This window comes from Ceratotherium simum, unplaced genomic scaffold (assembly GCF_057802395.1).
Source record: "Ceratotherium simum simum isolate JZ-2026a unplaced genomic scaffold, ASM5780239v1 HiC_scaffold_43, whole genome shotgun sequence".
NCBI lineage: Eukaryota > Metazoa > Chordata > Mammalia > Perissodactyla > Rhinocerotidae > Ceratotherium > Ceratotherium simum.
Genome location: NW_028261259.1, coordinates 2,486,059 through 2,513,719, shown reverse-complemented (window position 1 = coordinate 2,513,719; position 27,661 = coordinate 2,486,059). Strand labels below are relative to the sequence as shown.

The 27,661-nt window shown below is 48.2% G+C and overlaps 1 long non-coding RNA gene and 1 pseudogene across 5 annotated transcripts; both read right to left on the bottom strand.

The window, feature by feature from the left end:
- Positions 1 to 9,432: 9,432 nt before the first annotated feature.
- On the bottom strand, positions 9,433 to 27,619 carry LOC147911379 (uncharacterized). 5 transcript variants are annotated; one of them, XR_015551123.1, is made up of 5 exons: positions 27,559 to 27,619; positions 24,606 to 24,720; positions 23,937 to 24,110; positions 13,770 to 13,851; positions 9,433 to 13,164 (listed from the first exon to the last, which is right to left on the bottom strand). It is a non-coding gene; the product is annotated as an uncharacterized LOC147911379 (long non-coding RNA). The 5 variants fall into 5 exon arrangements; XR_015551122.1 differs by having other exon boundaries at positions 9,433 to 13,851; positions 27,559 to 27,618; XR_015551124.1 differs by lacking the exon at positions 13,770 to 13,851 and having other exon boundaries at positions 27,559 to 27,618.
- On the bottom strand, positions 21,798 to 22,258 carry LOC147911380 (10 kDa heat shock protein, mitochondrial pseudogene; annotated as a pseudogene).
- Positions 27,620 to 27,661: the final 42 nt, after the last annotated feature.

The following is a 27,661-nucleotide window of genomic DNA, read 5'->3' as shown; positions in this document are numbered from 1 at the left end:
CACCCAGTGGGCTCCCTAATAACAGTAACTCCCTCCAATAGTTGCCCAGCTGGGCTCCCTTCAGCTCCTCCTACACCCGCCAGGGCTGCAGGCAGGGACTGGCTGGACCTCATGTGGCAGGGAGGGGGTGTAGAGGAGGAGGGAAAAGGGCAGCCTGGCCTTCTCCCTGCCCAGGGTCTGTGTCCACCACTGTCTTCGTGTCCGCAGGACCAGCCATGCATGGAGCTGGACCCTGGGATGGAGTCTGTGGACCAGGACAGTGAGGTCGGTGTATATTCAGTGACCCTCACGTCCCCAGATGTCCAACCTACCCAACTGTGCACCGTGTGGCCCACCTGGCTTCTGTGGCGTGTTCCTGCGACGTAGGGGATGTGAGGGTCACCGAGCAGTTGGCTGGGGAGGGGACAGACGAAAGCAGCCATGTCAAGGGACCGTTGTGTTACACGTGTGTGCTGCGAGCTGTGTCACCCAGAAGTGCTGTCTGCAGGGCCCCTCTGTGTGCCTGACCATGGACAGGAGGCCTGGTTGCTGCACAGGAGAGAGGCCTGTGAGACCGTGAGGGTATCCCTGCCACACTCATGTGGGCGGAGATCCCGGGCCATGTCCATGCTCATCGGGGCTGATGTTGCTCCGTGTCCAACCCTCACAGGACAGTTGGGAAACTGAGGCCAGGAGAAGCAGGGACAGGCCCTGGGGCCACAAGGTGGGCAGAGTCCAGAGGAGAAGAGAGCATTCCAAGCTCTTAGGCCAGCCTCAGCACTTCCAAGGGGTTTGCTTTGGGAATGAGAGCCCCTAATACCCTGGGGGACCCCTGCCAACGCCCTCCCATGTAGGGCCCTTTGCTATACGCATCCCCACGTGGACACACTCACACACACAAGCATACACACACACTCTGAATGCCCAGCCCGGTCTCAGAAGGGAAGTGCTCACTGGGGAGGTGACAGGAGGAAGGAAGAAAGAGGTTGGAGGCAGCTCTGCCATGGGGCATGGGCATCCGGTCCCCTAACAACATGCCCAGGCCCATAGCATGAAGGGGAGAGATGCCAGACTGGTGGGCAGGGGGTCCCCAAGGTACACAGGGGGATGCAGGGGTTGGGGCCATCCCTAGAGCAGCCTGTAGAGAACCAGGTCTGGCGTCCTGTGGCCACCACTCTGGGCACCGGGAACTAGGATGTGACCCCCTAGGGGGGAGGGGATACAGCAGAGAAGGCCAGATCTTACGCCTCTGTAAATTGGGGTGCATAGATGGGGTGACTCTAAGGGTCCCACAGGCTTGTAGAAGAGTCTATTGACCTTCGTTCTCCATCCATGACCCACTGTTCTCTGAGTCCTTGTAAAATGCATTCCATTCCCTCGAGGTCTTGCTGAGCAGAAGGCAGCCTGAGAGCCTGGGGACTGGGGCCCTGGGCAGTGCAGAACATGGCAGAGCACTGGTCGACTTGTCTGGGGACCAGGGACAAGGCCATCCTTGTCGGAGCCTCGGGGTCCTCCTTTGGAAGTGAGGTGGAGTCATTGCCCTGGCTGGGGCGAGGAGGCCTTGTGAGTCAACGGGACACGCCAGGGCCAGTGGAGGGAAAGCGGGGAGCAAGAGAGGCTTCTGAGTCCCTCACGTCCCTCCTGGAGCCCGCAGGTCCTGCTCCTTTGCGTCCTCGGCCCTGGTGGAACCACTGCCTTGAGGACCCCAAACAAAGAAAGGTGTGTGTTTTGCTTTCTGCTTTCCTGCCTGGGGCTGCAAGGCTGGGGCTGACCACCAGGGGTGTCCTGTGTCCACTCATGCTCAATGCAGCAAGTGGAGCAGGGAAGGGACGCCCAGGGCTCGTTCTGGGTGTTCCCCTGTCCAAAGCAACAGGCACCTTTGATTACTGGCATCCACGTCCACAATGGGAGCTGCTCAGAGGCGGGAGGGGACTCTGAGATCCTTTCATGATTCTTTCAGCTACTGTGGCCCCAGCACTCACCCTGAGCAGGGCCCATGTTAGTCCTGAGGGCAGTGCTGAAAGCACCCACATGGTCCCTGTCCTCCAGGAGCTCACAGCCTGGAGGTGGAAAGGACAAAATCATGAACAAATCCATGTGAAAAAGAAGAGAAGGTGCTACAGAGCAATGAAGCAGGGTGCTGGAGGAGGGAGGGCCTGGAGCCCCTAGGTGGGTGTAAAGGGCCTCCTGGGGACATTTGTGCCCTGAGCAGAAGGACAAGAGGAGCCAGCCCTGCATCTGTCTGCAAACAGCGTGCTGGGGGGAAGCTCAAAGGCACAGAGACTTGGAGGCAGAAGAGGATTTGACGAGAGAGGAGGTGAGAAAAGAGCCAGTGTGGCTAGAGTGAGCTGGGGAGGAGAGAAGTGAGGGAGAGAGGATGGCAGGGCCAGACCCAGGCCTGGAAGGAGGTACTAGCTGTCTATGCTGGGTGACAGCATTAGCCTCACTTAGCACTTACGAGACCTATCATTGAGCATCTGACAGTGTCTGTACCAGGGTCCAGGCTCAGGTCAGCTGGGAGGCTCCCCGTCAAGGTCTAGCAGGAGGCTGGGGCTGTGTTCTCAACTGAAGCTCGATAGAGGCAGGAGCCATCTCGGAGATCATTCACAAGTATCGGGGCAGTGGTAGGATTCAGTTTGGATGGGGGGTTTCAGGCCTTTTCTGTCTGTGGGCCGGGACCCTCTGCCAGTTCTTTGCATTAGGGGGTGTCATAGGGAAGGAAGCTCATAATATCTGATATGGCTTCTCCTGAATAGTGGATCAGAGAGACAGAAAGAGGGAGAGAAAGAGAGACAGTGACACACAGAGATAGAAAGATGGGGAGGAGAGACAAAGAGAGTAGACACAGACAGAGACAGGGAGACAAAGAGAGAGACAGAGAGACAGGGAGAGACCAAGAGAGATACAGACAGCCAGAGACACAGAGACAGAGAGAGACAAAGACAGAGAGAGAGAGACAGAGACAGAGAGATAGAATGAACACAGGAGAGACAGAACCACACAGAAGTCACAGACTTTTCATTAAGCTGACCGTGGAAGTGACATCCCATCACTCGGCCCTATTCTATTGGTTAGAAGCCAGCCGCAAAGTCCATTCTCATAGAGGAGCGGGGATTACATAGGATGTGTGCCTAGGAAGTGGGAACGCTGGGAGCCGTTGTGGGGGCTGCCCACCACATAGGCTGAGATGACCACCACTCAGGCACTTGGACCTGAGTCTAAACATAACAGGAGGCCCTGGAGGGTTGCGAGCCAGAAGGAGATGATGTCTGAACGTCATTTCATTTCAACCCTCCCTAGGAACACTGGGAAACAGGCAAGAGGGGAAGTGCCTCTCCCAGACGCCCAGCAGACCCAAGCCTCTTTGCGTTGTATTCTCTGCCACAGCCAGCCCTTCCTGTAATCCTTGCACTGCCAAGTCTGTGCAGGAGCTACGTGTGGGAGCAGCCCACGGGATTCACAGCCTCTGAAGGGATCTCTAGGTCTATACACCTGATGACATCCCTAGGAAGTAGATGCTAGAATGACCCCCACTACACAGAGAGGGACATGAACACAGGAGAGACCCTGAGAGGGGAGGCCCTGAGAGGCGCAGGGTTGTCCAGGGTGACATCACTGGCAAGAAGCAGGAGCGGGACTGAATTCAACTCTGTGTCCTCAAAGCTGGGGCCCTGGTTGCGTCCAGACCTCCCCAGAGGCTGTGGGGTGGACTGTGTCGGTGTGACTGTGTCTGGACAGGGTATGGAGATGGAGAGTGAGCAGTCAGCAGCCCGGGGGGCCCTTAGGAAGGTCTTGTGTGAGGAGGAAGCTTAGGTAAGGGGATCCCAGGAAGTGACCTCACAGAGCCCAACAGAACTTGGAACCCTGGTAACTAGGCACCCACATCCTAAACACAGCCCCCAAGCGAGCTCACTTCTCTAGCACTTGTCTAGAAGGAGCAACATGTTTAGTTGCTGCTTCCCGATGACCAGGGGCCGGAGCCCCAGGAAAGCCCCCAAAGACCGATGCAGATGCTGGTGCCCCTCTCACGGCCGACGGCTCTGGTCGTTTACCCGGAGGGACGGAAAGGTAACACCGGGAGGCCCAGGGAAGGCCATTCCAAACCAGGCTACCACTGTGGTCCCATCTGGGCAGCCCTACATCCCCTCCCCATGTGTGCCTGGAAGGGCGGGTTCATGTGGGTAGACCACCGTGAGCAGGAGCAGTCGGTGAGGTGTTAGAAGCCTTGGGGGGTCGGTCAGGGTCAAAGCCCAGGTCAAGGCCGGCTGGGTGGGATGTGGAGTGCGGGGTGGTGCCCTTCTGCCTGAGGTTTATCCCAAGCCCCTGAGGTGTAGGTCTTTCCTCAGGGGTGGAATAATGTGCAGACACAGGTGTGTGCCTGATCTGGGAGAATTAGGTCCAGAGGGCAGAAGCAGCAGCAAGGACAGCTGGGCAGGGCTCTGATGCCTCTGGGACGGAGCCAGTCACTGTCTTTGCAGAGCTCCACGAAGAAGATCAGCGTGGAGCTGGCGGAAGGGGATATTCCATCCATCTCCCCGATGGAGGCGCCGGTGTCCCACAGGACTGGATCAGCAGCTACCGGGAGACGGTCTGCAGTGACAGTGATAAAACCCTCAGAGCCACCAGAAGACCCAGCTTCAATCCCGGGAGAACCATCATATCCACCATGTCCTGCAGCAGCCCAGGAGGCAGCTGAGGCCCCAGCATCCGTGCAGGGAGCGCCATCCCCTGCACAGTCTCCTGTAGGATACCAGGAGGCAGAAGAGGCCCAAACCTCTGTGCAGGGAGAGCCATCCCCTGCACAGCCTCCTGCAGGAGACGAGGAGGCAGCTGAGATCCCTGCCTCCGTGCTGGGACAGACATTTCCTGCACAGACTCCTGCAGGACTCCAAGAGGTAGCTGAGGCCTCAGCCTCTGTGCAGGGAGAGCCATCCCCTGCACAGGCTCCTGCAGGAGAACAGGAGGCAGCTGAGGGCCCAACCTCCGTGCAGGGAGAGCCATCCCCTGCACAGCCTCCTGCAGGAGAACAGGAGGCAGCTGAGGCCCCAGCCTCTGTGCAGGGAGAGCCATCCCCTGCACAGGCTCCTGCAGGAGAACAGGAGGCAGCTGAGGCCCCAGCCTCTGTGCAGGGAGAGCCATCCCCTGCACAGGCTCCTGCAGGAGAACAGGAGGCAGCTGAGGCCCCAGCCTCTGTGCAGGGAGAGCCATCCCCTGCACAGGCTCCTGCAGGAGAACAGGAGGCAGCTGAGGCCCCAGCCTCTGTGCAGGGAGAGCCAAGCCCTGCACTGTCTCCGGCAGGAGAACAGGAGGCAGCTGAGGGCCCAGCCTCAGTGCAGGGAGAGCCATACCTTGCACAGGCGCCTGCAGGAGACAGGGAGGCAGCTGAGGCCAATCTCTGCTGCCTGGGAGAGCTGGCTTGGGACCCTCCCTCATTAGCACCTCCAGTCCCACCTGTTCCACCTACTCCCTTACCACAAATTTCCTTCCCCACCCTCCTAATTGTGTTTCTCTATTTCTTGGTTTCTTACATTGATTTTTTTTTATTGTTTATATCTTGATTATTTAAAATAAATTTCACTTTCGTCTTTTAACAGTTTAATGTTTTTCATTTTAAATTGTACACCTCATGAGCATTAAGTACATTCACAATGCTGTGCAGCCATCACCGCTGTACAGGTTTAGAATATTTCATTCTCCAAAAGAACACCCTGTTCTAAAAGCACTCACTCCCACTTTCTCCCTCAGGCCCTGGCAACCCCTAATCTGTTTTCTGTCACTGTTTTTTTTTTTTTTTAAATCTGTTCAGGATGTTTCCTATAAGTGAAATCATGCCATAGGTGGCCATGTGTTTTCTGCCCATTTATTTTCACACGGCCTGATAGGTTTTCCTTTTCTGTTTTTATTTGAAATAGAATTTCTCTAATTTGATAGGAAAATCCCAGATGGAGTCTAGATTTGATGTATCAAAGAAAGCCCTTTTGGTAAATATGTGCATAATCTTGGGGTACAGACTGCTGTTCTACGTGGGACACCAGAGCCAGAAGCCACACACGAAACGCGTTGCTCTTCCTGCGGCCAAAACAAAAACAAGAAAGGGGAGAAAGCTGGAAAGACAAACCAAGAGGCAGCTGAGGCCTCAGCCTCCAAGCAGGGAGAGCCATCCCCTGCACAGTCTCCGGCAGGAGATCAGGAGGCAGCTGAGGCCCCAGCCTCTGTGCAGGGAGAGCCATGCCCTGCACAGGCTCCTGCATGAGACAGAGAGGCAGCTGAGGCCAAATTCTGAGGCCTGGGACAGCTGGCTCAGGAACCTCCCTCATTAGCACCTCCAGTCCCACCTGTTCCACTTGCTCCCTTACCGCAAATTTCCTTCCCCACCCTCCTAATTGTGTTTCTCTATTTCATGGTTCCTTTCATTGCTTTTTTTTATTGTTTATATCATGATTATTTAAAATAAATTTCACTTTCGGCTTTAACACTTTAAGGTTTTTCATTTTAAATTGTACACTTCATGAGCATTAAGTACATTCACAATGCTGTGCATCCATCACCGCTGTATGGGTTTAGAATATTTCATTCTCCAAAAGAACACCCTGTTCTAAAAGCACTCACTCCCACTTTCTCCCTCAGGCCCTGGCAACCCCTAATCTGTTTTCTGTCACTGTTTTTTTTTTTTAAATCTGTTCTGCATGTTTCTTATAAGTGAAATCATGCCGTAGGTGGCCATGTGTGTCTGCCCATTTATTTTCACACGGCCTGATAGGTTTTCCTTTTCTGTTTTTATTTGAAATAGAATTTCTCTAATTTGATAGGAAAATCCCAGATGGAGTCTAGATTTGATGTATCAAAGAAAGCCCTTTTGGTAAATATGTGCATAATCTTGGGGTACAGACTGCTGTTCTACGTGGGACACCAGAGCCAGAAGCCACACACGAAACGCGTTGCTCTTCCTGCGGCCAAAACAAAAACAAGAAAGGGTAGAAAGCTGGAAAGACAAACCACAAACCGGAATGTATTCCTCATGACACAAGGCCAGGGAAAGGTTACCCATCCTTGTGGTCCAAAAAAACGCTCGAAAGTCAGAGTTTTAAAAAGAGATAAAGAGCAAACACATTCAACGCCAACGAGAGGTGATACACAGGGGCAGCATGTGTCAGAGATGCGCGAGCTCCCCGAGGAGGAGACGCACACATGGAGACACTGTGGAGAGGGCACTGGGCCCCATCAGACGGGCTGGGTTCCAGTGTGGTGACGACCAGACCTGGTGACAATGTGAGGAAGCAGAGGCCTCAGTAGACCCCTAGAGACAAGTGTGAAAGGACACTCCTCTCTGGAGACCAGCCTGCAGGACCCATCGCAGTCCCCAGGGGCACGCCTTTGCTGGTGGTACTGATCCCAGGACTTCATCCCACAGAAATTCCTGCCCAACTTTTCAAAGATATATTTTCCAGACTATTCATCACAGCACTGGTTGCAATAGCAAGCAATTGGAAGGAACGCTACTGTCCAAGGCGAGGCGATGGGATCCATCCGTCCCATCTGTAAGACCACTTATATGTGATATCAGCCGGGAGACACGCATTTAGGAAAATGAATCTGTGTATGAGAGAGAGACAGAGACAGACAGAGAAAGAGAGAGACAGAGCCAGAGAGATACGCACCAAATCATCCATGGTGTTCACCTCTGGGGATGGGAATTGCCACTCGCTTCTCTTCTCCTTTAGGGGCCTGCGTGATGTTTCAACTTGATAGAATGTACCTCTATTCCTCTTATAATTCTAACAAGATTAAAATCACATGGTTAATGTTATCCATTTATCACTCATCTTTGGACTGAAGTACATTATTTAGTTTTTCTTTGTAAAGGTTTTTATTACAAAGACAATGTACGTTAATTACAGTAAAAGAATGAATTCTTTTTTTTTAAAGATTTTATTTATTTATTCTCCCCCCAAAGCCCCAGTAGATAGTTGTATGTCATAGCTGCACATCCTTCTAGTTGCTGTATGTGGGACGCGGCCTCAGCGTGGCTGGAGAAGCGGTGCGTCGGTGCGCGCCCGGGATCCGAAGCCGGGCCGCCAGCAGCGGAGCGTGCGCACTTAACCGCTAAGCCACGGGGCCGGCCCTGAATGCTAAGGGAATTAAGAATTAAGTGGAAACTGAGGAGTGCCCTTAACAGGCAGTGTTCACCGTTTCAGTCCTTTGCCTTTGTATGCACGTGTGTGTGCACGTGTGTGCATGTGCCCATTCAGCTGTGTGCATCTGTATGCACATGGGTATGTCTATGTGCAAGTGTGTGTGGGTGTGCACTTGCGGCTATCATGTGGGAAGGACTGCAGGGAGTGTGCTCTTCTGGAACCTGATTTCTCCAGGGCTGCATCCTGGCCAGTCAATCCTCTTCCTCCTCTGTTTCAGCCTCAGAATATCCTAAGAGCCGCTGCTGGGCAACACGGATCATTTCTGATTTTTCACTCCCATCATCGTGCTGAAAGGAACATCTGCATCCATAAACCTCTACTTCTTTAGGACCGATCCTTAGAGGTGGAGATTCTGGCTCATAATGTAAACGTGATGTTAAGGTGTTGGTCACAGTCTCTGACACCCAAGGTCTCCTTCTACCCTGTGATCTTGTTTGGGAACAGGGAGTCCAGAGACCCTGAAGCAGAGACCTGAGGGAGGGAGGGAGAAGGAGGAGCAGCTAGGATGCAGGGGATGAAGGTACCTGGGGTGACCTGCCCAGCTGGAAGGCCTCGCTCCTGTTGCTTCTGTCCCTACCACTCCCCTCACCCCTGGCCCCGCCCCTAACACACCTGACCCCGCTTTGGCCTTGCCCATGCCCCTCCTGCTCCCTAACTCACCTGAGCTGAGCAGCCTGGCCTGCCATCCAGGACAGATGATGATGAGGGTCTGGACACTCCTGCCTGCTCCCTCTCCCTCCAAGCAGAAAGCCCCATCCTCAGTCAGGAAAGCACATCTAGGTCAGTGCAGTGAGTCACATGGACCTCCTTGAACATGCTCCCTCCAGGGGCAGTTCTCAGTTGCAACAGCAGGACCCACTTGAGCTTGTGTGAGCAGAAGTGACTTTTACAAGACAGAGTGGAGGTGTCATAGAAGGTGCGAGAAAGTCAGAGCACGGGGCTGGAGGCTTTGGAGAAGGTCATCGTGCCCAAAGCACACCTCAGGGTCTTCCAGGAGTGATGGCTGCCTCAGGCACTGTGCCAGCCCCAGCCCACATATCCAGCACATTCAGCCTCTGCGATGGAGGGGCCCTGCTCAGTGGGGATGAGGGAGAGAGCCCTGGTGACCTCGGAGAGGCACTGCCATTGGAGCCTCGGTTTCCTCACCTGTGAAGTGGGGTGGCAGCCGACCTTTCATGGTGGTGTCAGACAAGTTCGCTGAGGCTGCACCTGGAGTGCCCTGCACCTTCTCAGATCTCAACAGCTGCTAGCTCTAATGAAGAGGAATCAAGAGAGGAGAGATGGGGCTGGGTCCTGGATCCCCACCTGGCTGGCTGACTGCCGTGGGACGAGATGGGGTGGAGAAAGGCATTCCAGAGGAACAGCGGAGTCAGAGCGAGTAGGGCATGCCTGGTGGGAGATCAGAGTGGGCAGAGGCGAAGGGCCCCAGGGGGCTCTCAGTGGGGTGACATCAGCAGGAACAGCTCACGGTGATGAGCACTTACCGGGGCCTCTGTTCTCCTCTTGAGCTATCTCCTTGAATCCTCCCCACAACTCCTTGGGGGAGGAGCAATTATTGTCTTCATTTCACTGATGAGGAAACTGAGGCTCAAAGAGACTTGCCCCCTCTGTGCCCTGCAGAGTGGCAGAGCCGGGATTTGAACCCAGTGCCTCTTAGACCCCATGGGGCCTGCCTGAGAAGGGCTCCCCCATGCTGAGGGAGGGACCTCTTTTCCCTAAAGTTCTGAGAACTTTTGGTCCTGATGCCCAGAGAGACCTCACTCTGCGGGGGGATAGGCTGGTCCTTGGTACTGGGAGAGCCCACAGCGCCCACGGCTGGCCATACCCCGGCCACCATACCCAGCCCCAGGCAGACGGAGTGGCCCTGTCCCTTTAGTTCAGTGATGGCTGGAGGCCAGAAGGGTGCAGGCCCCAGGGAGGCCAGGACCCTTGAGCCCGAGGAGGCCGCAGTGCAGGACAGTGGTTTGGAATGATCCAAAGTCAGAGAAACAGGGGTCCTAGTCCCTGCTCAGCCTCTTTCTAGCTGGTGATGCAGGTGAGGCTCTCAGCCTCAGTTTCCCCATCTGTACAATGAGGAAATAACTTGGCCTCCTGATGGGCTGTTGGGAGACTTCCCTGAGGAATGGCTTGAGCATCTCTAGCCTGGTGCCCGGAGCGTGTTAAGAGCCCCCTGCCAGGCTGTCACAGTGGTCCTCCAGGGCGCAGGGTCTGGGAAGTCCCTCCTCAGGTTCCCTTCCTGCTGCCCTGCTCCCGGGAACATTCAGCATTGTTTGAGGAGGAGCTGAAGAAGATCCAGGACCACACTGTGTTGCAGGTGACGGAGGCTCAGCGCTGGGAGGACAGCTGGACATGCTCCATGCCACTGTCCAGGGCTTGTGCTGTGACCCCCTGTGAGCCCGCCACAGATAAAGGCTCCTCCTGTGTGGATCCAGCTTCTGTGGTTTACTCACTTATTGCTTCATTCACCCAGTCATTCCTTCACTCATTCCTTCACTCACTCACTCCTGCACTCATGTACTCATTCATGCATTCGTTCATTGTTTCACTCACTCATTCAGCCAATACGTTCTGGTCCCTGCCATGGGCCGAGCACTGTAACTTCACCAGTGAGTATGACCCCACGTGGTCCCTGCCCACCTGGAGCTCACATCCACTGTGTGACCTGAAAGAGGGCTGTCCCTCGGGTTAGCAGGGGTGATGAGCACCAGGAATCCACTTCTGAAAGTAGAGGCCACCCATGCAAAGAAAAGAACGGAGAAAACCCATGCTTGGCACTTCATCGACAAAAAAAAATAATTAAAAGTTAAGAAAAATAAAGATATCCTACATTTAACAAAATGTGGGTTCTAATCACAAGTGTGCACTCATTCCTACAACCAATGAGAAGTAATCCAGAGTGGACTGGGTATTTGTAACACATTCTTCTGGCCAATAATAGCATTTCAGTAAACATGTTCCAGGGCCTCATGATTTTCCTAAGGCCTCTGTGATCCTCCAACACTTAAATCTTTCTCCTTGGAAGCCTCTGTCCTGTCACCCTCCTTGTCGAATGGCTCTTCCACTGTTCGGGGGCCTACCCTGCACGGCCACACTCGTCAGTGACTCTCCACGTTGTTTGGACAGGCTGCCCGCGTTCCTCCCTCAGCCTCACGAGCTCCTGTTTCTTTGGCAAGGTTGGTGTTTTCACTGGGTGATCACCGGGCATCCTTCTTTGCAGCGGTTTGCATCTTCCCACGCTGTGTCTCCTCTGACGACTCCGGGAAGCAGGCCTTTTGTCCCCATCTTACAGGTGAGGAAGCTCAAGTCCAGAAGGCTGGACAACCTGCTCCAAGTCACAGCCAGCGTGGAGCCTCAGCAGAGTTTGGGCCCCAAAGCAGACAAGGATGTAGGGCAAGTGGTTTGTTTGCAGGTGATGGAGGAGGCCCGAGGGAGGCCATGGGGAAGGGAGCCTGGAGGAGGAGAGCCAGTGCGGGGCCTGACGAGGGAGCACTGAGGTGAGCATCCATCCTAGTCCTGTTGGGAGACGAGATCCCACCCGGACTGGCTCTGTCCCCGTGGGTGGAGGGTTTACCCCGGGTCATGAAGGCTTCTGTGCTACAGGCTGGCACAGGCTTGCAGGAGAGGAAGCTCCCGGTGCAGGAGAGAGCCCTCAGGCAGAGAGTGGATGCAGGTGCTCCAGGGGGACACTGTGGGCCTGCTGGGGACTGGCTCCCAGGGACTGCAGGGACTCAAGTGGGCTGAGGGAACTGAAGGGCAGCAGCAGCAATGTCTGCAGCGGGGGTCTGCACACATGTCCCACACTTATGCCCCCAGAAAGGCTGCTCTGCATGGCATTTCTCCTCCCAGATGCGTAGTTGGCCCAAACCGCCCCTCCACTCCACACTCCCAATTCCTTTCCACTCGTCTCAGGTTACTAGAAATTCAGAATATTTTAGTTGGTGTTGGAGCCCAGAGACTTTTGTTTGTCCTGCCCATGTTCTAACATTGCTGGCTTTTTAAAGATCTCAGGGCTTTGGCTCCAAAACAGCAAGATGATGAGGATCCCAGAGAGCTTTCTGGAAGCAAGACTTTATGCTTTGCAATACTGCCATCCCACCAGCTCTTCTCAAAATCCCTCCAGGACACAGACTCACAATCTTGGGTCCTCAGATTGCTGAAAGCATGCGCCTTCAGAAAGTGATCCGCGTGGGGCGGCGGGACACACCGAATGGTTGAGTGAGGAATTCAGCCAATCGTCTTCCTGGAAAGCCATGATCACACCGGACGCGCTGTCAGAAAACAACCTCTGGGAAGAGACCAAAGACATACAACCAACCGAGGAGCATTTGAAGCTGAGGGAAGAACAGTGAGAGTCGTGGTGTTTTTGCCCAGGGCAGGTCCCGTCTCCACCCCCTCAGTGTGATGGCCCTGTGAGCGGCGCAAGCCTGAATGGGGGTGGCTTCACTGTCAGAGGTTGCCCACTTGATGTTGCCATGGGTGGGCAAAGCCCGGCCCCTAAGCATTTCTGGAAACAGTAGCCATCTCAGTGGCAAGCTGACGTGGAAGGTCAACTTTGCAGCCGCCTGAGGTTGGATCTAGAACAGAGCAGCGAATCAGCCAGGAAGGTGAGACGGACAACCACACAATGAGACAGACACAGCGGCCTTGATGGGCTGCACATAACCCCAGGGGGTCTGAAAGGTTGTGTGCTTGTGCAGGCCTGTGCTCAATCAGGTGAGACCAGGAAGATGGGCATTGTGGGGATGCTTAGAGACCTGCCACCAGCCTAGGCCCTGCCCCCAGGTGTTGCTGCCTCCCAGGAAGTCCAAGTTGACTGAGGGGACAATGCCCAGCCCTGTCGAAGGTCCCTGTCCACTCTGGGGCTCCCATGGAGAGAGGCCTTCCCACCTGGAAACTTCTACCCAGGTCTTCTTCAGAGGCTGAAACGAGGTGCTCTCAGAGCAGAGAAGATGGTGAGCAGTGAGGAGAGGCTCCTGAGGAGTCGGCCCTCCTGGGGAAGGAAGCAAATGAGCTGGGAGGGTGGAGTGGTCCCTGCTTGCTCTGGCCTCAGCCCCCTCAGTGTACATCTCCCTCCTGGAGGGGACAGGAGCCCAGGGAACCCGGCAGAGCACACCCGGGCTGCGATGAGCAACACTCCCAAGGAGGAGGATCTGAGCTCAACGCAGGATCAGCCCAGGTAGGAAGGGAGCCTTTCGCCACCAGGACACTCGAGTCAAGGTCAGCGTGCCCCTGCAGGGATGATCTCCCTGCCTGTTCTATACGTCCCTGTGGACCACTGACTGCTTAGGGACTGGCTTCTGACCAGCAGACCCAGCACAAGTGACAGGACGACCCTTCCCAGATTCCGTCACCAAGGCTGTCATTCTCTCTCACTCGCTCTCTTGTGTTCCCTCTTCCCTCTCCCCTTGTTCCCCTCTCTGTCTGTCTAACCCCTGGACCTGGGGACATACATGGACGTCCTGAGCTCCCCTATGCAGAGGCCCACGCAGAAGAAAACCAAGGGAGTGCCCTGGCCAACAGACAGAAAGGAGCCAGGCTCTCAGTGAAGCTGATCCTGACCGAGCCCACAGGAGTAAGCTTGACAGCACATCTCACCCTGGTCCAGCCTCAGTGGAGGCCACAGCCCCAACCTGGAAGTCGTCATGAGCAGAGGCTCCAGCTCAGTTGTGCAGGATTCCTGGTCCACAGAGATGGAGAGAGAGTGAATATTTGCGGTTTACAGATGCAGGGTGGGGAGCAGTGTTGTCAGAGAGGAGGAGACACCTCACACCATCTCCCAGTTCCCAGGTCTGGCCTGCCCTTCTCCCTCCTCTCCCCTCCAGGTTCTCTGCAGCCACAGTGCCCACCTCTCTAACCTCCTCTGGCCAAACTCACTTCTGCCTGGGTGTCTCCACACCAGCAGTGCCTTCTCCCTGGCACGCTGATCACAGGTGAGTGCAGCGCTGGGTCCTCATGTCATTCTGGTCACAGCAAATGTCACCTCAGTCAGGCCTTTCAGACCCTCCTACCCAGTGAGACCCCAGCCCTCCCTGCAGGACACTCTTTATTTTCATTCCAGTTCATGCTCTTCTCTTTCACGTGTCTCTGATTTTGTGCTTTTGTCCATCTGCCTCCAGACTGAGCTCCTGGTGGGCAGGGACCACTGGGTAGATTTCAGCACCACCCTTGGGCCCACCAGGGCTCCCGGCCCAGGGTGATGGCTTGGCACATAGCTGCCGAATGAACAAATAGGGGCATCTTGGATCCCTCCTTCCTGCTTTTGCTCCACTCAGTCGGTGAAGAGGAACACTAGTAATAGGAAGTGCAAGTGGGTCCTGAGGCAGGCGGAGGGTCAGCATGACTTCTGCATGAATCCTCCTTTCCCCAAATTGCTCCAGCAAAGCTCAGTGGGCACCACTGACACAGGAGGCTGCCACCTGATGGCCAGCACAGGAACTGCAGCCTCAGGCAGGGACAGCACAGCACCAGGCAGGCATGTATTTCTTGTGGAGAAATGCCTATCCAAATGCATTGCCCATTTTTCATTGTGCTATTTGTATTTTATTGTTGAGAGGTGAGAATGTATTATATATTCTCAATAGTAGACCCTTATCAGATATGTAAAGATCTGTAAACATATTCTCCCCTTCTGTGAGTCGTCTTTTCACTTTCTTGATCGTGTCTTTCAACGCACTCAAGTTTTACTTTTGATGAAGTTGAATTGATCTGTTTTCCCTTTGGTTGCTTATGTGTTGGGTGCCACAATTACAAAAACATTGCCTAATCCAGGGCCATGTTTTCTTCCAAGAGTTTTATAGTTTTAGGTCTTACATTTACATCTTTGATGGTAAGAAGATGTAACATTTTTGTATATGGTGTGAGGTAGGGGTTCACCTTTATTCTTTCACATGTGGATATCCACCTGTCCCAGCACTACTTGTTGAAAAGATTATTCCCTCCTCATTGTCTTGGCATCTCAAATAATTCTAGAATCTGTGGTTGTTGCAGGTGGTGTGACTTACAGTTCCTTAGAATTTTTCTTTACATGAAGGTTGCTTTTCTCTGGCCTTGTGGACTTTCACCCACTGCATATGTAGACTGATCATTAGCGAAATAATCATATCAGGTATTTGGACTAGCTTTTTCTTTGCTTGCAGTGGGTATGTAAGTCCACACCCTGTTACTCCCTGATGGCTGGGTGGACCACATTGCACCATTGTTCTGGCCTCGATTATCGCTGTATCCTTCTAACTGGTTTCTCTGCCTCTATATTTGACCCACAATCTATCCTCAATGCACCAATTGGAGTGACCCTTTAAAACCAGATGTCACACCCTGACATTGTGAAATCTCTCAAGGGGCTCTCCATTTCTCTCAGGGGGAAAGTTCAAGTCCTTATGATGGACCTCAAGCCCAATACAGTTGGTCCCACACTCTCTGACATCATCTTTGGCCAGTCATCCCCTGTACCATTTGCTCCAGTCCCTCTGCCCTCCATTATGCTCCTGGTACATGCCAGGCACTCTCCCACCTGTAGACTTGTACTCTATGTTCCTTCCACTTGGAATCCTCTTCCACATGATGATTTCATGCCTCATCTTCTTCACTATCTTTAATTCTGTGTTCAAATGTCATCTTGGTGAGGCTGTATTGACCATGTCATTTAAAATATAAACTATCCTCTTGTCCTGACACTCCCTATCCAACTTGTTCCCCTTTCATTTTTCCCCTTAGCACTAACACCCTATAAAATAATATATAATGATAAGAATCAGTGTTCAATCAGGACACGGAAACCAACCAATAGATTGAGCAGGGACAGTTTCTATAATGAACAATTAACCATAAACCTTTAAAGGGAACTATAGAGAATAGCCCAGAATTACAGTAGAGTAGTTAAGAAAGAAACAAATTTGGGAGAGGACCCCCTCGCCAAGGCTGCCTTCAGGCCTTGTTGGAGAAGGAATGATTGCAGCACAGGGATGGTGGAGAAGATTGTCATGTTTCCCAAGGCCAGTACCAGTCCCTGGTCAGGGCAGAGCTCAGCAGGTAGGGAACAGCAGGCTGAGACTGGCAAACAGGAAAGCCTAGGGGCAGGTAGGCTGAGGCTGGGATGCCTACTGGATTCACTGGGATTCCACTTACAGCGGTGCCACTCATTCTCCTTATTAAGCCATCCAAGGGGATCCACTGAATCCACTGTGGATCACCCACTGTGGGTGAGTCCCTGTAGACACCCCTGAATTGTGCCACTGCTGGTTGTACTGCAGGAGAAAGAAAAAGAAAAGAATGGAAGCACCCTGGAATTAGGATGGAAGGCCCTTTGTCCTAAACCTTCTCTGACAAAAGCTTAACCCCTGCCAGGTGCAAAAGAGAAATGTCTACTGGGTGCAGCTCCATTATTGCAGAACAGACAATAGAGGGCAACACTCTGATGTTGTTACACAGGGGCAATCCATTGATAACTGGCACCATAATTCCCTTATTATTTTGTTTATGTATTCCATGCTTTTACTTCCAACTTGCCTCTATTGCTTTATTTGAAGTAAGATTTTGAAGACAGCATATGCTTGTATCAAGGTTTCTAAAAAAAGGTATTTTGACCCCCCAAAATGCCATTATTAGATCAAAACAACAGAAGAATTAAAAGTACAAAGTAGCTATACTATCAGTATATGCCTTAAGTAAATAGTTTACTGTCAAATTCCTCTTATATAAGAAAGCACCATGCAGTTTCATTTTAATGATGTTAGCCTCAATAATCTAGTATAATAATAAACTCCTTTGTAATGAGTAACTATATAAAATGAAGTTACAATAATTTACAATTTACGTCTGTGACATGACCCAACTACTCTCTACAAGCACCACTGAAATCTTGATTGATGCTTGGCTACCTTGTTCTACTAGAACTAACGGGAATATTTCACTGCCAACAAATTCTGTTTACCTACTGTGTAGTTTATAAGGGTTGAATTCTTCTCTACTTGAAAATCACCATTTTCATCTCTCCATATGGATACCTGTTTATTGGCAGATAGCTTTACAGCCAGTATAGTTTTTTCAGGAGAGTCTTATATAAGAAGTCATAAAAAATGAGTATAAATAACTTACACTTAGGCAATTTTTCTTTTTCTTTTTTTTTTCCCTGCTTGGAAAGATTTGCCTTGAGCTAACATCTGTTGCCAATCTGCCTCTCTTCTTTCTCCCTTCCCAAAGCCCCAGTACATAGTTCTATATTCTACGTGTAAATCCTTCTAGTTCTTCTACATGAGCCACTGCCACAGCATAGTCAATGAGAGACGAGTGGTGTGGTTCGCGCCTGGGAACTGAACCTGGGACTCCGAAGCGGAGCGTGCCAAACTTTAACCACTAGGCCATCAGGGTTTGCTCCAGGAAATTTTTCTAGAAAAATATTGGAATCAAGATGTATGATTTATTTCTAAAAATTTCATAACATACTTTAAAACATGAAATGCTCAACATGTTTAAAAGCACTTTACCACTCAGTTTACCTTAACAAAGAGATAGCAAACATTTTGAGAAATATACTTTCAACAGGAAAGTCCAATTGTAGCTTTATGCTTTTGTAGACCACTCCCAATAACGTGGCTTAAAAAATATAACTGTAAGATTCTCTCAAGAAAATGTATTTCATTTCTATAAAAATCGTTCTTTACAGTGTCTCAATGTTTGTTTCCTACTAAGCTTCTCAATGTTCTTTAGGCTTAACAATATAGTAGAATCAAGCTCCTATAATCTAGCTTTTAATCCCACAATCTGGAAAGCTCTATCTCAAGGTCATCAATGACCTCTTAAATCACCGAATAATATTATTCCCATTTTATAAGTGCGAATACTAGGTTTTAAAGAAGTCAAGTTCATGCCCAATATTGTTTAGCTAGTAAGAGGCAGAGCCTAGATATGACTGACTCCTGCTGTCTGATTCTAAAATCCATAAGCATAACCTCTAGGTATACAGCCAAACATAACACTCTGTATTCTTGCAACAGAATAAATGCATTTGCTTTTTCTTTAATAGCTGTAACACGGTTCTTAACTATTCCAATACATTGGTTTCTCCCTTTCTGTAAATGAGAGTGTTCTTCAAAGTACCTTCCTTCCTCTCTGCTCTTCTCTATACATTCCCTCCACTCCCAGTGCTTGAATTCATTTAACAAGCATTTATTTTATTGAGTCCATACAATTCCAGACCCCATGGAAAAACAATGAAAAAAAACCAGTCCCTGGCCTTGAAGGATTTACAGACTACTAGGGGAGAAAGCCCTATAAGCAAGTCCAATACTATTTTCAAAAAAAAAACAAGTTTGAGTCTGCACAAACACAGAAGGCTATCTATGCCACACAGCACGGGTTTTCAAGCCTTTTCTGAGGAGGACTACAGTTTTTTAAGAAATAGCGTTTAAAATTTCCAAAAGAGCACGCAAGACCTAGAACTTCCCTGATCCACTGTCCCCTTCCCACTACAAGCCATGTTTTTTCTAAGACTCTTAAGAACATCGTTTGAAAACCACTATATTCTAACATCTTAATAGTTTTGCCTTTCATGCCTAGGTCTTTAATCTACCTGGAATGGATTTTTGTGTACGGAGTAAAGTAGGGTTCCAATTTGAATTTTTTCCATACTGATATCTAATAGTCCCAGGACCACTTAAAGAAACGCCCCTCCTTTGCCCTCTGCTCTGTAAGAGCACTTCTATTAAAAGAAATCAAGTTTCTGGATACACGTGGAACTGGATTTGGGTTCTCTACTGTTTTCCACTGGTCTAACACTGTGCTAATACCAAAGTGCTTTAGTTACTATAGCTTTATATATAATAAATCAGGATATCTCATAGATCAAGTCTTCTCACCTTGACCTGCTGCTTAAAAAATATCTTGGCTATTCTTAGTCCTTTGTATTTCCATATGTATTTTAGAAAAGACACGTAATTTTGAGCTCTGTAATTTCCTGGCAAACTGGTAAAATACCCACAAAACGAATCTAGATCAGTGGTTCTCGACCGGGGCAATTTTAACACCCCACCTCCCACCCCAGGGACATTCAGCAACGTCTGGAAACATTTTTGGTTGTCACAAAGTGGGGGGTAGGTACTACTGGCCTCTAGTGGGTTGAGGCCTGGGAGATGCTGCTAAGCATCCCACAGTGCACAGGACAGCTGCCACAACAAAGAATTATCCCATTCAAATTTTAATAGTGCCACTTTTGAGAAACCCTGTCCCAAATAAATCAAGGGCCAAATTTGCATGGGCCCATTAAAGGCCAGGGAACGTCTACCAAAAACAATAATTTAGTTTTAGAAAAACTGAACTGCCATGTGCCAAATGAGATTTACCCCAATTCATTAAAAAAAAATCATATTATTTGCATAGACCAAAAGGCTTATCTTCCTCTTCTCTATAGCAGGGACATTTGCAGGAAGCTTATTGGAGGGGTTAAGTCTTTAAAATACGAAGTTATAAAGAAACAAGACATATCCAGAAGATATTTAAAAAAAAAAGAAACTCATAGAAATCAGTAAGAAACAACCCAATAGAAATATGGGCAATCTAAATAGGCAATTCACTAAAAGGAATATTCAAATGACCAATAAACATATAAAAAGATGCTCAACCTCATTAGTCACCAGAGAAATACCAATTCAAACCCACGAGAACACCATCCATGCACCAGAATGGCTAAAATTTTAGAAGACTGGACATAGCAAGTGTTAACAAGAATGCTGAACAACGTAATTCCCATATACTACTGGATGTAGGGAAGGGGTTGCATAAACTGGTTCAACCACTTTGGAAAATGTTGGCAGTCTCTACTATAGCTGAACATATCCATACACTATGACCAGCAATGCCATTCCTAGGTATATATCCAACAGAAAATACTTACCTATTTGCAAAAGAATGAACAAGAATGTTCATAAAAGCATTAAAAGCCTAATGTAGAAACCATCCAAATGTCTAATAACTGCAGAACGGATTAATAAACTGTGATATGTTCATAGAAGTAAATAATATACCACAACAAGAACTACTACTATATGCAACAACACAAATGAATCCCCAAAATACAATGTTAAGCAAAAGTACACAGACTCAAGAGTACAGATATCACTCCATTTCTATAAAGAGGCAAAACTCATCAATGGTGACAGAAGGGAGGATAGCCAATACCTGTGGAGAGAAAGGATAGTGACTAGAAAAGAGCATAAGAAGGGGCTGTAGGGTGTTGGTAATGTCCTATTTTTATCTAGGTGGTAGATACACGAGTGTGTTTACTTTGTGAAAATTCATCAAGCTATACACTTAGGATTTGTATGCTTTTCTGTATTTAGCTTATATCTTACTAAAGAATTTGCTTAAAAATAGAAAGAATCCAACCCTGATTTATCGCATCTGATGCTTCAAGAGACTATTCTAAACAGCCCAAACTCACAATGATGCTAAAATGCAAGTTGTGTATATATTGACAACTGATTTTTTACCAAGGAACAAAGGCAATGCAGTGGATAAAGGATAGCCTTTTCAATAAATGGTGCTGAACAATGAGATATCCATAGGCAAAATAAATGAACTTGGATCCATACCTCACACCATATACCAAAAATAACTCGAAATGGATTTTAGACCTAACAGTAAAACCTAAAACTATATTTGATAGAAAAACACTTGTATTCAAAATATATAAAGAACTCTCAAAACTTAACAATAAGAAAAAAAAAACAGGCAAAATTTTCAAAAAGACATTTTATCAGAGAAGATATACAGATGGTTCATAAGCACATGAAAAGACGCTCAACATCATAAGTCATCAAGGAAATGCAAATTAAAACCACAATGAGATACCACACTACATGCCTACTAGAATGGCAGACAAGACTGACCATACCAAGTGTAAGCAAAGATGTAGAGAAATGGGAACTCTCGGACACTGCTGGTGGGAATGTAAAATGGTATAATGTATAAACACTTTGGGTAACAGTTTGGAAGTTTCTTAAAGAGTTAAACATAAGTGATCCACTCATTCTACTCTTATGTATTTGCCCATAAAAAGGAAAGCACATGTCCATAACAAAGACTTACATACAAATGTTCATAGCAGCTTTATTTGTAATAGCCCAAAACTAGAAACAACTCACATATACATCAACACGTGACTGGATAAACAATTTGTAGTATATCCATAGAACAGAACCTTACTCAGCAACACAAAGGAACAAACTGTTGACACACACAACATGGATGAATTTCAAAAGAATTATGTTAAGTGACAGAAGCTAGACAAAATTGGTGTACAAATTGTCTGATTCCATTTATATAAACTCTAGAAAATGCAAACTAATCTATAGTGATAGAAAGCAAATCAGTGGTTGTTTGGGGAGAGAAAGTCACAGAGGGGTGGGAAGGAGGGATAACAAAGGTGCATGAGAAAACTTTTGAAGGTAATGGATATGTTCACTATCTTGACGCTGACTGAAAGTTTCATGGAGGTACACCTTATGGTGGAGGCCATCACTTATCAAAGCGTACCATTTATTTTATTTTATATTTTTTCATTTATATATTTTTATTTGGAAATGTTTATATCAGTACAGTGAAACTAAATTTTAGAGACACGGGATGTCATTAGTTTGGATATCATTAGTTTATTATAAAAGAGAGACATGGAAATTATTTACATGATGAAAGATTTCAGTACTTCAGTGGAATGGGCAGCTTCACGTGATGCCATTTCAATAGTGATTCATTTCAGTCTACATACTTTCCAAGAATGTCACCATCTCTAAATAAGAAATAATCCTTGTCGTCTAGAGCTACTTTGGTGCCTCCGTACTCTAGGAGAAGAACTTTATCTCCCACTTTCACACTAACTGGTTGAATCTCTCCACTCTTTCCTTTAGAGCCCGATCCAACAGCTACTACTGTTGCTTGCAATACTTTTCCTTGAGATTTTTCTGGAAGCATAATGCCTCCTTTGGTTACAGTTTCGGCTGCACTCCTTTCAACCAAAACTCGGTCAAAGAGGGGAAGAGAAAATGCCTGTCCTGCCATGACTCCGGCCGCCGCAGCCCACGCTCCGGTCTAGCGCCGCCTTTGCAAGCAGAGCCCCGCAGTCCCACCCTGGAGACACGTGAACTTGGGACAAGGCACCCTGCGCGCAGGCGCGCTCGCCCCCGGCCCCCGCCCCTCCCCGCGCGAGGGGGCAGCGAGGCAGCGCGCGCCTCGATTCGCCAGGAGGGCCCTGCGCAGGCCCTGACGCGAGGACCCCAAAGCGTACCATTTAAATAAATGCAGTTTGTTTTGTCAAGTATGTTTCAATAAAGCTTTTCTAAAAAAAATACAGGTTGTATATAAATATTATAAACCAGAGTTTCTATAATTAGCTCAAAATCAACTCCATTCATTCACACAACAAATAGTTATCTAGCACCTACTATACGCCAAGCACTCTGCTAGGTTCCAGGGTTACAATGGTAAGCAAACTGACATGGCTCCTGACCTCATGGAGAACACAGTCTGCTAGGGGAAGCAGAGATCAATAAAAGATGCACACAGACACATGGATAATAAACACTTCACAGACAAGTGCTGTGAAGGAGACAAACACAGTGAGATGACACAAAATAACAGGGAAACCAAATCTGATCTAACGGAAAGGTCAGCATGGCTCCCTCAAGGAAGTGAAATGTAAGCGATACCTAATGGAAGAGGAGGATAACAAGTTGAAGATGTAACTTTCCTCAGAAGAGACACTAACACAAGCAAAGGCTCTGAGGCAGAAGAAAGCATGACCCTTTGAAGGAATGGAAAGAAAGTCAAAAGGGCTAAGGGTCAAAACAGTGTAGACAACACTATTGGTCACCTCTCCAGTAACTATTCCATCTCCTCTTCCTCACTCCTAACAGAATCACACTTGGGTTCCAGCAGCCACCCTCCTCCACACATAGTCATGTGCTTTAGAGCAAGATGACTCCATTCTTGATTTTAGGAAGTGGATACGTTGAGACTTAAGTCAGTCATGGCCACCTCTTTTCTCCCTGCCAGTGATTAGTGAAAGGATGGCATGAGTGAAAGCAGGAAAAGAAGTCATTGCGTGCTCTAAACAAGAGATGGTAGTTTGGACCAGGGAGTTGTCAATGGAGATAGAGATTTGCATGGAGAAATAAGGTAGAGCAACGTGTACATCATGTCTCCTAGGTTTCTGGCTTAGGCAAATAACGACCAATCTTTTCCATATAGTCAAAGCCAGAGAAATATTTTTTAAAAATTAAGAGTCTTATGTTATTCTTAATATATTTCACTTAAATAAATCTAATTAGAACTATTCAAGGATCATACCTAAAACATATCTCATCCTCATGCAGGATACTGGCTTCAGAAGTTCATGCAAACTTATCAAGAATGAATGAGGCTAACTAGATTTTGTCTTACAATACAAATCAATGTTTTCTAAAATTCTAACTTATAATTAACAATCCTGCCTACAAATAACATCAATTTCTGAATATCATTTATTTTGCCTTGCCTGCTTCAAAAAATGATTTAAGCTAGCAAAATGTCCAAATCAATTAAAAGCCAAGCCAAGAATAAAGTAGTCCAAGGATTTCTGACCACTCTTGTGTTATCTAAAAATAATTCCAGAGAAATTAGATGGAGGTACCTAATGAATTATGCTCATCAAATTTATCAAATTAGGTCTCATAACAACAGTAATGAAGGTTCCTATTACACATACCAACAGACCCAGGCAAAAATATAACCTACCTTGACAAGTTGATGAAGTGCCATTTCTTTCAGAAGGTGGTGTACTTGGACTGTTGAAATGACGTGAAGCTCCTCGGTCCTCGCCATCGTTTGTAACACTCTTTGAGTGGCACGTACAACGACGTGACAACGGCACTTCAGCTTTTTCGCTTAAGCTTTCATCCGCTGGCTTCCCTCCAAGTGAAAGAACCTCTATTCATAATATTTCTAATTAAACAAACATTAATCATCCTCTGCAGCTGCAGTGAGCAACCACTCGAATTTGCCCAGGATTGGGAGGTCCCCCAGGCTGTAAGATTTTCAGTGCTAAACCTGGGAAAGTACCTGGCAAATCTGGACAAGTTGGTCACCCTATCTGTAGCATCAAATTAGGACAGGAGAGAAACACTTAGGCTGTCAGAGACATTTATAGAGAAATTATCATCAACTTACATAACTTACAAAAAGATAATAGTCAAAGATTGATAATGTAATAAAGGCACAACCGCTTGAGTATTCGTTTACATTGAGATTCATTAAAATATCAAGCAGGGAGGATTAAAAGAAAGACCAAAAGTATATTCTTAGTTACTGCTATTTCCTTAAATGAATCATTCTGGATAAAAAGTACTTTATTATATTTTTTTCAAGTCCCAATAATCAAGCTGAATATATCAACCAAACACTCACCACGAAGAAGAGCCTGTGGCCACGCCAAAGCAGCACAGAGTGAGACTAAGCTGTTCCCGCTTCCTGTAGGGCTCTCCACCAAACAATGCGGCTTACTTTTTAATCCTCGGACAATCTATTGACACAAAAACAATAAAAAAATCAGTAAACAATTTACTTCATTAGGGTCTGTCTGCATCACAAGTACAAACACAACAGGCAGTTGTGTTTTCTCCTTGATGCAAGGCCCAGCATGAAGTAGCACGGTCCTTCCTCACCTCGGAGACAGGCTGTCCCACTGTTGCTTCCTGCTCATCTACCAGGACTCCTTGGCTACTTTATCCCTGCTTGTGGGCCCACGTGACCTCTGGATCCTTTTCTGCCATGAGGAATCATTCCAGTCCTTGTCCCTTGGCTGGCTGTTTATGCGGCTTGTTTCTCCTCTTGTCTGTGTGTCTCTTCTACAGACATGTTGTTCGGTTTGTTTCTGGGTAAAATGGCCTTGAGCAAATGAACTAAGGGGAGACCAGAGGGGAGAATTTGGGCTCGTTATTATCTGTGATGGGCAGATAGTTAAGTCTGGTAGTGGGCCATTACGCGTTCTCAGGTGGTTGTATCGCTATACTGACACCTAAGAGAGGCGGCACTGGGCCGGCCCCGGGCCAGCCCCGTGGCTTAGCGGTTAAGTGCGCGCGCTCCGCTACTGGCGGCCCCAGTTCGGATCCAGGCGCGCACCAACTCACTGCTTCTCCGGCCATGCTGAGGCCGCATCCCACATACAGCAACTAGAAGGCTGTGCAACTATGACATACAAGTATCTACTGGGGCTTTGGGGAAGAAAACAAAAAGGAGGAGGATTGGCAATAGAATAGATGTTAGCTCAGAGCTGGTCTTCCTCAGCAAAAAGAGGAGGATTAGCATGGATGTTAGCTCAGGGCTGATCTCCCTCACAAAAAAAAAAAAAGAAAAGTGTGGTGGCACCTTGTAGTAAGATGAGCATAAGCTGTGGGGTTGAGAGGGAAACGGGTGAGAATTGCAGCTCTCCTGTTTATCGGCTGTAACCAAGTTACTTAGCTTATCTTAGCTCAGTTTCCTCATATGTTAAATAGGAATAGTGATGCCTACGTGGTAGAGTTAAGATTAAATGAGATAATATATGTGCTTATCAAGATAACTCAATGAGGGCCGGCCCCTTGGCTTAGTGGTTAAGTGCTTGCGCTCCGCTACTGGCGGCCCGGGTTCGGATCCCGGGCGCGCACTGATGCGCCGCTTCTCCGGCCATGCTGAGGCCGCGTCCCACATACAGCAACTAGAAGGATGTGGAACTATGACACACAACCATCTACTGGGGCTTTGGGGGGAAAAATAAATAAATAAAATCTTTAAAAAAAAAGATAACTCAATGTGCTATTGGAACGTAGGTAAGTTTTTAAGACGTAATTGTTATTTTTGTTATGATGCTTAGTGATTGTACATGTAAATGTAACAGAGAGGATTTTTATCCAGTTTGAAACTCTAAGTGGTTTAAGTTCTTTTGTACAAAGACATAAGAGATATATAAAACTGTCATTATGATAAGTATGTAAGATCCTCCCCAAAATTGTAATCAACTGTTACATAGAGATAGTTACTACGAAAAACAGAACCAGAAGGAGGGAGGACACAGGAGGATAAAAAAATATATATATATATGTAATTCGTACACCATAACCCTTGGCATGTCAGATAAATGGGCTCAAAAGTAATGGGAAATTGGGAGAAAGCAGTGTCTGAGATTTCTGCAGCCAGTTCCAACCAGTCAGATTGTGCTAAGTGAAAACTGTCCTTCATGACTTGAGCTCTAAGTTGTACATATTATCTTAGGAGGCTCAGGGGTGGCGGGTGGCGTGTATCTTTAAGATTAAGCATGACTTTGGTAGGAATAGGACTGTAGTCCTAACCTGCACGTAAGGGGGTTGATGATCCCAAATACATTTGGTGTGTATTTTTAATGTGCTGTCTGCCCTGTCTTCAGCAGAGATTCTGCCTTGCTCTAAATTAACAGGCCCCTCTCTGGGGTCTACCCTCCGTGTGGGATCCTCTCATAAGGAGGCCCATCTTGGAAGTACGCCGGAAGCCCCCAGACTTGAGTTCTAGGCTCCGTGGTCCTCGTCCACGAGGCTGTGGCTGCCTGGCCTCACTGTGATGGAAATGGAAGATGAATTATCTTCAGCCTGGCATTTTGTTTTGAAGTTCAAACCAGGATTAGCCGACCCTGGAGGCTATTTTAAGCAAGCGTCTTCATGTGTTCCTTTTATCTTGATGTTTGTCACTAAAGTGTTGGGAAAACTCTGTTCCTATCTGTCATTCATATAAAAGATCTGATAGCCCCACTTCTGATCATTGAAACCCCTCAAGACCTCATTAAATTAGAACTCCATCTGTCCAGATCAGAGTGAAGAAATTCCCTCGCTGCTTCCCCATCACTCCCTCCACCTCCCTCTTTCTTCCTTGGCTCATCTTACATAGATGGCACCCCTAAAGCTTTGGATTTTTTTCAGTACAACTAGTTTCTAACTTGCACATTTGGATTTCAGCCTGCCTTTTCAAAGCAAATGATGGCCACAGACCCCTCGAGCAGCTGCCACAGGAGCTGTGTTCCCCTCTCTCCCCTTTCCAGATAGCTTTCTACTTTCTTTCTGCCCCATCAGCTCGAGGATGGCTGAGAATAACAGTGACTTAATATCTATGGGTTATAACTGGTGATAGGTCCCAGAGCACTTGACGTCTTTCATCTCCTTTAGTCCTCACAGCTCCCACTTTGCTCATGAGAAAGTAGGAGACTTCCAAGGTTTACATCATAGTTCCCAGGTCACATAGCTCGTGACCCCAAATCCAGTGATGGTTTGACTCTAAAATGCTCCCTGTCGGGACAAAAGGGAAGAGCCGTCTGGTCTGCCTCCTCCCCACCTCCCCAAGCCATGGGAATACCTACCACCAGTTACTTGGGGTTCCAGATAGCAGAGCTTCAGTAAGGAATATGCGGTACTGTCCCCCAGGCTGATTGCATCTCCTGGGAGAAACGTCATAAGAGCTAA